Raw genomic sequence first — 12,722 nt, 5'->3', positions numbered from 1 at the left:
TTGCAATAACATTCTACGTGAAAAGCCACTTAATTGAACTGTCATTTGTGCTGAGGTGGTTTCGGACAAAGATCTATAGCTCAGGGCCTTACCCAGTAAAATGAAAACCAATTAAATATTAGTTTATTGTGTGGATGAGTGGGTCGTGCGTTAGTGGGTGGGTGCGTGGGTGGATGAGTGAGTGGATGGGTTGATGCGTCGTAGGTGAGTCGCTGAGTGAGTGGCTGGGTGCATGAATGTGGGTTAGTGATTGAGTGGGTGGCTTAGTGAGTGGGTCAGTGTATGAATGGCTCAGTGGTTGAGTGAGTGGGTGATTTAGTGAGTGGGTGAGTGTGTGGGTTAGTGGGTGGGAGAGTCAGACAGTGGGGCGCCACGGTGGCGAGATGTTAACTACCTCGCCTGGTATGCAGAACGTTGTGGGTTTGATCCCGACCCTCGCACCTGTATATTTCCCTCCACATTTAAAATCAACAAGCATTTATAGGATTTGGCTGCAATACATGTCATAAGCCACTTCGTTGACCTATAATTTTTAACCAGGTCATTTCTGAAAAAGATATTTAGCTCTGTCGGCCTTACCTGGTAAAATAACCACAATTTAGATTTAGTTTAGTGTGTTGGTGAGTGGGCGGGTGAGTGCGTGGGTGGGTGGGTGAGTGGGTGAGTGTGAGTGGCTCGGTGGTTGAGTTAGTGGGTGGTAGTGGTTGGTTGAGTTAGTGGGTGGTGGAATGTTTTGGTGGTTGAATTATTGGGTAGTTGAGTGATGGGTGGGTGGGTGAATAATTACGTGGTTAGTGGGTGAGTTGCTGAGGGAGTGGTTGGGCGAGTGGGTGGGTTAGAAATTGAGTGGGTGGCATGGTGAGTGGATGTGTATGTGACTGGGTGAGTAGGTGAGTGGCTGGGTGAGTATGTGAGTGGATGGATGAGTGAGGGGGTGAGTGGGTTTGTGGATGAGTGAGTGTGTGGGTAGGAGGTTACGTGAGTAGTGGGTGGGTTATAAATTGAGTGAGTGGGTTAGTGACTGGGTCAGTTGTAGTTGAGAGAGTCAGTTTAAAAGTGAGTTGGTGGGTTAGAGATTGACTGGCTCGGTGAGTGAGTGCTGGGTGGGTTAGTGAGTTGTTGGGTGGGTGAGTGTTAGTGGGTGGATGATCGACTGGGTGGGTGGTTGAGTGAGTAGATAGGTGGGTGGGTTGCAGTGACGTGTGGTGAGGTCAATGGCTGGGGAGGCACTGGCTTGTGTCAGAGCCAGATTCACACACTGAGGGGGACGTGGTCTCACGGAGGGGGGCGTGTTAGACGCATCCCCCTCAATGAGGCAAATGTGATGGCTGCCTCCCTTGGTGCTTTTTCATTGCAGTTTCATGACGAGACCAGCGAGCCTAAATATCTTTATACACATACGTGAAATAAGTTACCTGGAGTATGGAAGGCGAAGACATGAAATGAAGGGGTCTACAAACATTAAATTGGTGACATACTGAGATAGTAACAGGCACGCGCTTATTGCCCGCACTCCATCCAGTTACTGAGGGGTTGCGTAATCAGGGGAGGCTGAGCTCGTCGCTGCCTCACCTCTCGTCTCTTCCTGTATTTGCAGCGGAGCTCCGCAAATTTGGCGATTTTGACTATAAAAATGATTGGAATCATACAGAAATGACATTTATAACACAGATCAGTGGAAATTTTTTTATTTTATTACTCTTTTTTTTTACTTTTCATAAAAACTATTGTCATTGGAGTATGACAGGTGAGGCTCTGCCTCCCCTGACCGCACGTCGCTGGTGGGTTGGTAGGTTAGTGAGGAAGTGAGAGAGTTAGTGGGTACGAGATTGAGTGGGTGGCTGGCTGAGTGGTTGAGAAGATGGGTGTGCTATTTCATGGGTGAGTGAGTCGGTAAGTGAGTGGGTGAGTGGGTTTTTGTATGGGTGAGTGCTTCAGTGGGTTCATGAGTGGATGGGTATTTGAGTAAGTGGTATGAGTCAGTAAGTGAATGGGTGGGTGTTTGGGTGAGTGGCTGGTGGGTGGGTGGGTAAGTTAGTGTAGGAGGTTGAGTGGGTAAGTTAGTGTGTGAGTGGGTGGGTGAGTGAGTCAGAGAATGGGGCACCACGGTGATGAGACGTTAACTACCTTGCATAGTATACAGGAGGTCATGGAATTGATCCCGACCCTGCCGCCTGTATATTTCGAGTTTGCATCTTCTCCCTGTGGTCACGTGGATTTTTCTCCGGGTCCTCGGGGTTTTACCTCTGCATTGAGAATAAACTTGCATTCAGAGGATTTGGCTGCAATAAACGTATATGTGATAAGCCACTTTGTTTACCTGTCATTTGTAACAAGGTCGCTTTTGAAAAATATCTATATGGTCTGTGGGCCTTAGCTGGTACAATGAAAAATAGTTCAGTTTTCGTTTATTGGGTGGGTGAGTGGTTGGTGGGTGATTGATTGAGTGCGTGGGTGGTTGAGTGGGTGAGTCGGTAAGTGGCTGGGTGAGCGGGCGGATGAGTGTGTGAGTTAGATAGTGGGTGGGTGGATGGGTGGGTGAGTGAGTGGGGGAGTGAATAGGTGAGTGGGTGAGTGGCTGGTGGGTGGGTGGGTAAGTTAGTGTAGGAGGTTGAGTGGGTAAGTTAGTGTGTGAGTGGGTGGGTGAGTGAGTCAGAGAATGGGGCACCACGGTGATGAGACGTTAACTACCTTGCATAGTATACAGGAGGTCATGGAATTGATCCCGACCCTGCCGCCTGTATATTTCGAGTTTGCATCTTCTCCCTGTGGTCACGTGGATTTTTCTCCGGGTCCTCGGGGTTTTACCTCTGCATTGAGAATAAACTTGCATTCAGAGGATTTGGCTGCAATAAACGTATATGTGATAAGCCACTTTGTTTACCTGTCATTTGTAACAAGGTCGCTTTTGAAAAATATCTATATGGTCTGTGGGCCTTAGCTGGTACAATGAAAAATAGTTCAGTTTTCGTTTATTGGGTGGGTGAGTGGTTGGTGGGTGATTGATTGAGTGCGTGGGTGGTTGAGTGGGTGAGTCGGTAAGTGGCTGGGTGAGCGGGCGGATGAGTGTGTGAGTTAGATAGTGGGTGGGTGGATGGGTGGGTGAGTGAGTGGGGGAGTGAATAGGTGAGTGGGTGAGTGGGTTGGTGGGTGGGTCGTTGAGTTAATGAGTGGGTGTGTAGGTGGGTGCACAGGTATGTTCTTGAGTGGCTGTGTGTGTGCATGAGCAAGTGAGTTAGCGGTTGAGTGGGTGGCAGGGTGAGTGAGTGAGTGTGTGGGTGGCTTTCGTAGTTTAGTGGTCGGGTGAGTCAGATAATGAGGCGCCACAGTGGCGAGATGCAAACTCCCTCGCGAAAGCCGACGTGTTAAACTGGTATATTGGAATTCGTAGGTTTGACCCCAACCCTGATGTCTGTATATATGGAGTTTGCATCTTCTCTCGTGGTCACATCGATTTTCCTCTGATTCCTTCGGGTTTGTTTAACACGTAGACTTTCGCGACCAATATCATCCATAATAGAGGTTTCTTTTTGGGTTAGATCGCATAAATATATAAATGTGTCGTTAAAACCCACCACCACCCGACACAGCCAACTAGTAAGGGTTGTCAGAACATGCCAATTTGTAACTTGTACAGCTCACGGTGTGTTGGAGAGTCAAGCCACAACATTTACAATCTGAGTACAACGTTTCGCCAGTAATTACAACTAACTTCATCAGGCGACAGCCAGATTTGTGGAGACATTCACCTGTTTCGTTCCTTATGTAGATGCGTAGATGTGGTGCCTGTTTTTATCATTTGCCTGTTATCATTCGCCTGTTATCAAGTTAAAAGTAGAAATAGTTATTATTGTTGTAATCACGTTATAAGTAGAAATAATTGTTATTTCGTTAAAAGTAGAATTAATTATTGTTATCAAGTTCTAAGTGGATATAATAATTACTGTTCTCATTCGCCTGTGGTTGTCATTTGCCTGTTGTTATTTTTCCCCTATTGTTATCAAGTTAGAAGTAGAAAGTTATTATTGTTGTTATCATTCGCCTGGTGTGGGTAGTGCACGTCTTTAATCCAGCACTGTGGTAGGTAGCGAGGGCTGGTGAATCACCGCACAATGATGTTGGCAAATCACCTTCCCGTGGGCGTCGAGGTGCCATAACCCGACTCGCCAGGAGAAGGCAGTAGAGCAAGTGGACTAATCGCCATCTTCACCTGTACAGGGATAGAGTGTTTCACCCTCACACGCATGGGTTTTCTCCGGGTACTCCGATTTCCCCCACTGGTATAAACACTCGTCATTAATTCGCGCATAATGCCTCCATAGAGGACCGCAGAGCTTGGACAATTGTTGGAGCTGGCTCACCACGTGGCTTCCTTCCAGCACGGCTGTGGTTCCTCATGCCTCTGAGTCGTTCTTGTGCGCGCTATAAAACTTAATTATTACTATTATTCGCCAGGCGGTGGTGTTGCAAGCCTGTAATCCAGCAGTGGAAGGCAGCAAGGGTGAGTGGATCACACAGTGAATGTTGTGAAACCCCCTTCCCGTGGGCATCGAGGTGCCTTCTCCTGGCTGGCCAGGAGAAGGCAGTACAGAAAGTGGGATAATCGCCATCTTTGCCTGTACGGTTTAAAGTGCTGCCCCTCGTATGCGTGGGTTTTCTCCACTTGACTGTGACTCAGTGTGGATTTCCTGGAGTAAGTCTATTTTATTATTATGAAGAATTAAAGGGGCTGTTTGATGACACGACTAGAGAGCTGGCTTGCACTGCAGGGAACTTAATATTCAACTTGGATTCCGCAACCCTCAATGGCCTTTTTAAGTTAAATTTGTGCATGTAAGACTCGCACAAACAACCATACCCAGAAACCCATAGACTCCAACAGAGACTCATACATTACTATAGACACTCAGACTCACACAGCGACCCCATACTTACAGAGACCGATAGACATGCACAGAGACCCATAGCCTCACACAGAGATCCATACACTCAAAGGCCCAAAAACTCACACAGAAATCCATAGATTCGCACAGATGTCAATAGAATTTTAATTTTAATATTTATTTATACTGGATGAATCTGATGAGCTATAACAATGTTTTCACAGACGTCCAATCGGGTGGGTCAGAAAATAACAACAAAAATACAATACAAAAACATCACAGGAAAGGTAAACAAATTGTTTCGAAATATACAAATTAAACTGAACTCTTTTTATGTTACCATAGACTCATACAAACATGTTGGACTCGCACAGAGACCTTAACCACTAAAACTCGAACAATTAAAACCCTCTAAACCCCTAACTATCTAAATCCATAACCATCTAAACCGCTAACCCTCTCAACCCATTTACCCTTACAACCCTAATCTTTAAACCCCTCGCCCTCTAAAAGCTTAAACTCTAAACCACCAAAACACTAACCATCTCAACCCCTAACCCTCTAAATTCCTATACCCCTAACCCTCAACCCCTTTACCCTTAAAACCCTAACCCACCAAAACCCTCACTCTCTAAACCCCTTATTCTTTTAACCCTAACCGTCTAAGCCATTAAAAACCAAAACTTCTAAACTCTCTGAATCCCTAACCCTCTAAACCATGAAACCCTAACCTTCTAAAACCCTAAATCCTTAACATTCTAAATACCAACCAATCTAAACCACTACCCTTTAAAGAACTAACCCTCTAGACCCCTAACCCTCTGAACTCATAACCTCCTAAATCCTCAACCTCTAAAACCCTAACCCTCAAACCCCTAACGTTCTAAAACCCTAAATCTGTAACCTAATCCCAACACATTTAAACCCCAACCCTCTAAAGAACGAACCCTCTAGACACCTAACCCTTAAAACACCTATGCCCCTAAAATGCTAACCCTCTAAACACATAATCCACTACACCCGGAACCCTCTAAACCCATAAAGGTTTTATTTGTTAGATTATGTAAATATAAACGTGTCGTTAAACCAACCACCACCTGAAACAGCCAATTAGTAAAATTTGTCACATCAACAAAAAGTGCCATTTAGTGTTGGAGACTAACGAAAAAAAACTTTATTATGGACAATATTAGTTGTGAAAGTCTACGTGTTAAACCCTCAACTCTCAAACCACTAAACCCCTAACACTGTAAATCACTAACCCTTGAAACCCCGATACCTCTAAACCCCTAAACACATACCCTTATAACCTCAACTACTAACCATCTAAACCATTCAACATCCAACAATCGAAACACAAAAACCTCTAAACACGTAACTCTCTAAACCCCTAACCCTCTAAAACCCATAAACCTCTAAACACGTAACTCTCTAAACCCTCTAAACTCAAAACGTTCTAAACTCTAACCCTCTAAACACCAAATCTTCTGAAGGACTTTCCCCTTAAGACCCCAACCGTCTAAACACCTCACCCTATAAAACCGCAACCCATAAACCCCCAACACTCTTAACTGCCTAAACCCTTAACCTTATAAACCCCAAACCGTCTAAACCCCTCAACCTGTAAAACCGTAACCCACTAAACCCCTCACCTTATAAACCCCTAATCCCCTAAACATCAAAACCTCTAAACCCATAACCTTCTAAAACTCTTCTGTGAACAGGAGTCTTTTATACAGGTAACAAGCCGAGATTAGGAGCACTCCCTTTAAGAGTGTGCTCCTAATCTCAGCTCGTTACCTGTATAAAAGACACCTGGGAGCCAGAAATCTTTCTGATTGAGAGGGGGTCAAATACTTTTTTCCCTCATTAAAATGCAAATCAAGTTATAACATTTTTGACGTGCGTTTTTCTGGATTTTGTTGTTATTCTGTCTTTCACTGTTCAAATAAACCTACCATTAAAATTATAGACTGATCATTTCTTTGTCAGTGGGCAAACGTACAAAATCAGCAGGGGATCAAATACTTTTTTCCCTCACTGTAAACCCAAAACCCTATAAACTCCTAACCCTCTAAACCCCTTTACCCTCTAAACTCCTTTACCCTTAAACCCCTTTACCCTGAAAACCCTAACCCTCTAAAACCCTATACCCCAAATAGCCTAATCCTCTAAACACCTAACCCTCTAAACCCCAACCCTCTAAACCCCTAACTCTCGAATCCCCTCAACCCCTAAACCCTATAACCCTCGAAATCCCTAAACCTCTAAACCCCTTATCCCTGAAATAACCCAAAACCTCTAAACCCTTAACTTTATAAATCCCTAACCCTCTAAACCCCTAACCCTTTGTGTGGAATGTGGTGGGGGTGGAATCATGGGGTGGGTGGGTGCAGGGTGTGTGTGGTGTGCGTTGGGTGGTGGGTATCACAGGGGGGTGAATGGGTGCAGGGTGTGTGTGGTGGGTATGGTGATAGTGGTCGTGGTTCACAACGATCCGTGACCACCACCACCACCTCTACTGTGTGGTGGACCGGCCACCACACAGCAGCACGCGTCGGAGGAGTGAACGGATGGTTCTCTCTATGCGGGCCAGACTCCCTCGCTTCCTCTTCTCCTCCTGCATCACCATCACCTGATCCTCTTTCCTTGTCATCTCCTTCTCCACCATCTTCTCCACCAATGTCTCCTCCACCTGCACCACCATCTCCTCCTCCTGCTCCTTCGTCCATACCTCCTCTGTCTCCCTCCTCATCTCTTCTTCCTGCACCACCAGCTCCTCCACCAGGGTCTCCTCCTCCTGCACCACCAGCTCCTCCACCAGGGTCTCCTCCTCCTGCACCACCAGCTCCTCCACCAGGGTCTCCTCCTCCTGCACCAACAGCTCCTCCACCAGGGTCTCCTCCTCCTGCACCACCAGCTCCTCCACCAGGGTCTCCTCCTCCTGCACCAACAGCTCCTCCACCAGGGTCTCCTCCTCCTGCACCACCAGCTCCTCCACCAGGGTCTCCTGCACCAACAGCTCCTCCACCGGAGTCTCCTCCTCCTGCACCAACAGCTCCTCCACCAGGGTCTCCTCCTGCAACAACAGCTCCTCCACCAGGGTCTCCTCCTCCTGCACCACCAGCTCCTCCACCAGGGTCTCCTCCTGCACCAACAGCTCCTCCACCAGCGCCCTCCTGCACCAACAGCTCCTCCACCAGGGTCTCCTCCTGCACCAACAGCTCCTCCACCAGGGTCTCCTCCTCCTGCACCACCAGCTCTTCCACCAGGGTCTCCTCCTCCTGCACCACCAGCTCCTCCACCAGGGTCTCCTCCTCCTGCACCACCAGCTCCTCCACCAGGGTCTCCTCCTCCTGCACCAACAGCTCCTCCACCAGGGTCTCCTCCTCATGCACCAACAGCTCCTCCACCAGGGTCTCCTCCTCCTGCACCACCAGCTCCTCCACCAGGGTCTCCTCCTGCACCAACAGCTCCTCCACCGGAGTCTCCTCTTCCTCCACAACAACCGTCAGCCATTTAGAGGCCTGGGTGAGCGCGGAGGATGGGGGCAGCGCCGGCTCCGCTCTGTTAAGAGATGCGCACGACACCGTTCCAACTTCCTGCTACAGCAGAGATCGCACTCCCCCCCCCCCCCCACCATCGTGCGGAGATAGATTAACCAGGTTAATAACGATGCTGCAGTAACACAGCATACCTTTTCCCATCGTGGGTCTGGTTACAAAATGGGCATTAGTCTTGCGATATCACACTGGATGAAAGGCTACATGGCAAAGATATGGCTGCTTCATTATTTGTCCTCACCCAGAAACCAATTATGAAAATACATCCGTATATAACCGAATATACACGTGGGGTTTGAACTGTACATGTGTTCGTTTGCAGGCGGCAGGGCTGGAACTCACAGAGGGACCTGGGTTTGATGCCCAAACTTGGGCCACTTTCTCCGTGTGGAATGTGGAGTGTGTTCTACCCCCCCCCCCCCGTTTTATCCTGCATTGGTTTCCAAAATCAGAATAAATTATTTAGACTGGATGAAGAGGAATCCGATAAGCTATGAAGCTCTTCTTTCACAGATATGCAGTCGAGGCACAGGGTCAGCAAGTTACAACAACAAACAAAAGAAAATGAGTGCAAAGTGTAAAAATGTAAGCAAGTCACAAAATAACTGAACATATAAGCACAAAGTACGTAAAATCCTGCCAGTTTTTCAACACTAAATACAAATTTAGGGGTTGTTACGGGAAGAAAGGCGGACAAACACAAGGGTGTTTGGACCCACACACGGGTGTCTACATCCACGTTCGCATCGGTTAACCCTGGGGGGGCATGGGGGCGTTGTGATCCCCCATAGCCCCACCCCTCGGAGAGGATTCTTATAAAAGGCGGGGAGCCAGAGAGCTCGGGTCCAGTGTGTGAGAAGCTTACCAGGGAAGACTGAAGACCGGCAGAATAGGCCCTGGAACACCCCTGGCTCGCTGTCCTTGTCAGGGCCGAGCAGGGCAAGCCAGTGGCGCGGCCCCAAGAGCTACAGGACCGCTGCTCTTGTAAGAGCACGGCCTGGTTAGCTGGGTGCCGGGATCCGTGCTTGACCAGGGCCGGATCAGATAGCCTCCCCTAGCACTCATAGCGGAGGACTGGGAATAGGAGAAGTCAGGGGATAGTGCTAGGGGTGTTTCCCATTGAGTACGGGTGAAGGGACCGTTACCCCTTCAAGTAATGTTACCGCCTTTTGGTTAAATAAAAGATTGTGCCTCAACTACGTCGTCTGTCTCCCTGATAACTCACTACACTTGTATAAGTGTAGTGTATCGTGTAGTGTATCGTGTCGTGTATAGTGTAGTGTGTAGGTTACACGTTGAGTTTTATAAGGGCACCACGGGGTGACCAGCCCCTCCCCACCCAGCCCCACCCCTCCCACCCCCCACCCAGCCCCATGCTCCCCACCCAGCCTCTCCCCTCCTCCCCCAGCCCCTCCCCACCCTCCCATCTCCACCCAGCCCCACCCCTCCCACCCCCACCCTCCCCATATGCACGACAGACAAATAATCCCTGGTGGGCAGTGTGGAATCTGTTGTTCCTACCGGTATAACAGTGGGAAATATCTGAACAGGTCCTGGGCCTCCCCTTGATCGACTCAACCTCAAATGAGTACCTGATACAGTGGGTACACATCACCACGAGGGAGACAAATGCGTGGTGTTGGCTACCCACTCCCCTGTGTACTGTGCCAGTCCTCTGTAGGTCCTCACTAACACCACTTGCCTCAAAAATCTGTTAAGGCTATGAGGGGGATCTTTGTCTTTGTACAGTGGCATTGGCTACGTATAAACTGATACTTTGAACGGAGTTTATAATACAGCATGGCCTATGTGTAACGCATCATATACCGTGAACACAGCACCATGAAAGTGTGTGCCGTATAATACAGAGTATGTGTAAAGGAGCATAGCCTGTGCACGTACTGCAGCGTTACTTTGAACTGAAACGTGGCATGGCCGTTATGTGTAGAACAGCATTTCTTGTGTATATGTAGTGGGTTCCCACAGAGACTGGAGACGTTGCTTAGAGGCAACACGGTTTATTTAAATCTTATAACAGAAGCCCCTTTTACTCCCACTACTTGGGGAGGCTTCCGGGCTAACGTGCTGGGCTAACGTGCCCTATCACTGGGGCTACGGGCTCTGAGTCCTCCGACTAAGGGTGGCCTAGGGGAGGCTATGATGGCCCGACCCAGCCAAGGTGCGGGTCTCGACCACTGGTCCGTGCTCGGCCCCGGCCCATAAAAGGACGTCGGGTCCCAGGGTCCCAGGGTCCCAGGGTCTCAGGGTCCCATTGTCCCAGGGTCCCAGGGTCCCCAGGGTCCTAGCCTAGCCGGTCTTCAGTCTTCGTCTTCAGAGCACTGCCTCGGGCCGTCCTGGGGTCCGTCTTTTATACCCACTTCGGGGACTCTCCACCCCCGGTACCGCCCCCTTTCTGGAACCTTCCAGGTGGCTCTGGAATAACCCCCCAACCCCTCACCTGGGGTCGGGGGGGGAACTCGGCCTCTCAACGGTCCCGGTTCTCTCTCTAACTCAGGGTGGCACCCCCTGTCGACTCGTGCCCGCAACTACAGGTAAGCATACAGTGTGGTGTGTGCTTTGCATTTCCGACGCTACATATACAGCAAGAAATACTCTACATAGAGAGAGCATTGCATCTGTGTGTGTGTACTGCATGCCACACGGTGTACGGTGTGTAATGCACAGTGATGGGCTGCTGCTGCTGCACCTGTTGACGTTGATGTCGGGGCAGGCAGAGTCCTCGCTCCGGGTCCCGGTGGCGTTGCTCCGGGGGAACGTGCAGAAGAAGGCGTTGGCCAGGAGGCAGGCGGCCTGCTCCTGAGACATCGTCAGCATCAAGCCGGTGTCCCGGCGGAGCAGCGGTAGGGGCTGGGGACACGTGCGGTGCACAGGGCGCAGCGACGTCACACGCGGCAACGGGTGGCACGGGGTTGCAGAGGAGCAACGGCGCAATGATAACACCGATGCAGAGCACTGAGCCTGCAGCACTGGGATGCTGGGGTCTGGATCAAGGAGTTCTGAAATGCACGTAAACCAGATGATTGTTGTACACGTGAGGTTAATGGTGCAGCCCTGCAATTACTTGCTCATGCAACTGCTGGTGAAAGAACCCCCACTAGAGGGAGGTCTAGAGTGCCGATCCGGTGGGTATGTTTTGGCCAACTTTTCCACACTGACCATTCGTCTTGAAAGAGGTGGGAGTACTCGCCATTTAGCCGCGACCCACCGATGGACTGCGGGTGGACAAAACAGGGAATTGTAAGAATCCTGGTCAATGTTTTCAAGGCCAGGCTGGGAGATCGAACCGCGACATTTGAAGTCAATCGTGACAACCATCCCACAGTCATGGCAGCAGCCCTTTTGCAGAAATAAAATAAAATATTGAAGAGGGCTTCACACAAGAAACAAGAAGATTTAGTGGTTTGGACGTGGCTCTCCAATGAGTACAGAGAGGGTACCACAAGTAGCGGTGCATACTCGGGCGCAAGAAAATAGAAGCAGAGACAAAGAATGAGATAGATCGATGCATTAAGAATTGGCAGTGGTGCACCAAGCACGACCCCTTGCTGAGCGCTGCAGCAGCAGCCCCCCCCCATCCCCGGACCCCTCCCCATCCCCGGACCCCTCCCCATCCCCGGACCCCTCCCCATCCCCGGACCCCTCCCCATCCCCGGACCCCTCCCCATCCCCGGACCCCTCCCCATCCCCGGACCCCTCCCCATCCCCGGACCCCTCCCCATCCCCGGACCCTTCCCCCACCCTCCACTTCGCACCCTGACGCCACACAACCCGTGGGTAGGCGATGCCCTCTGGTGGACAAGGCGCGGTACAGGCGGCAGCACGAGACGCCAGCAGCGTTGCGCTGCCAGGGTTACTCACCCAAACACCTCCGTACACTTACACACACCTCTATACACTCACCTACACACTTATAAAGACAAAGATCCCCCGTATAGCCTTAACAGACTGTAGGGGCAAGTGCTGTTAGCGAGCACCTATGAAGGCCGGAACGGTACACGAGGGGGTGGGTGGCCAGCACCACGCCCGACCGTCTTTGTCTCCCCAGTGGCGATGTTTACACACCGCACCAGGTACTCATTTAAGGCTGAGTCGACCTAGGGGAGGCCCAGGACCGGTTCAGATAATCGTCACTGGTGTTAGCCGTGAGCGGGAATCGAACCCGGGTCGCCAGGTTCATAGCGCAGCGCGCTAACCGCTACACTACCGCTCCCCACACACCTACACACACCTCTACACACTTACACACCTACACACA

The sequence above is a fragment of the Lampetra planeri genome, chromosome 34 (genome assembly GCF_965212315.1).
Source record: "Lampetra planeri chromosome 34, kcLamPlan1.2.h2, whole genome shotgun sequence".
NCBI classification, from domain to species: domain Eukaryota; kingdom Metazoa; phylum Chordata; class Hyperoartia; order Petromyzontiformes; family Petromyzontidae; genus Lampetra; species Lampetra planeri.
This window is presented reverse-complemented; position numbering follows the sequence as displayed.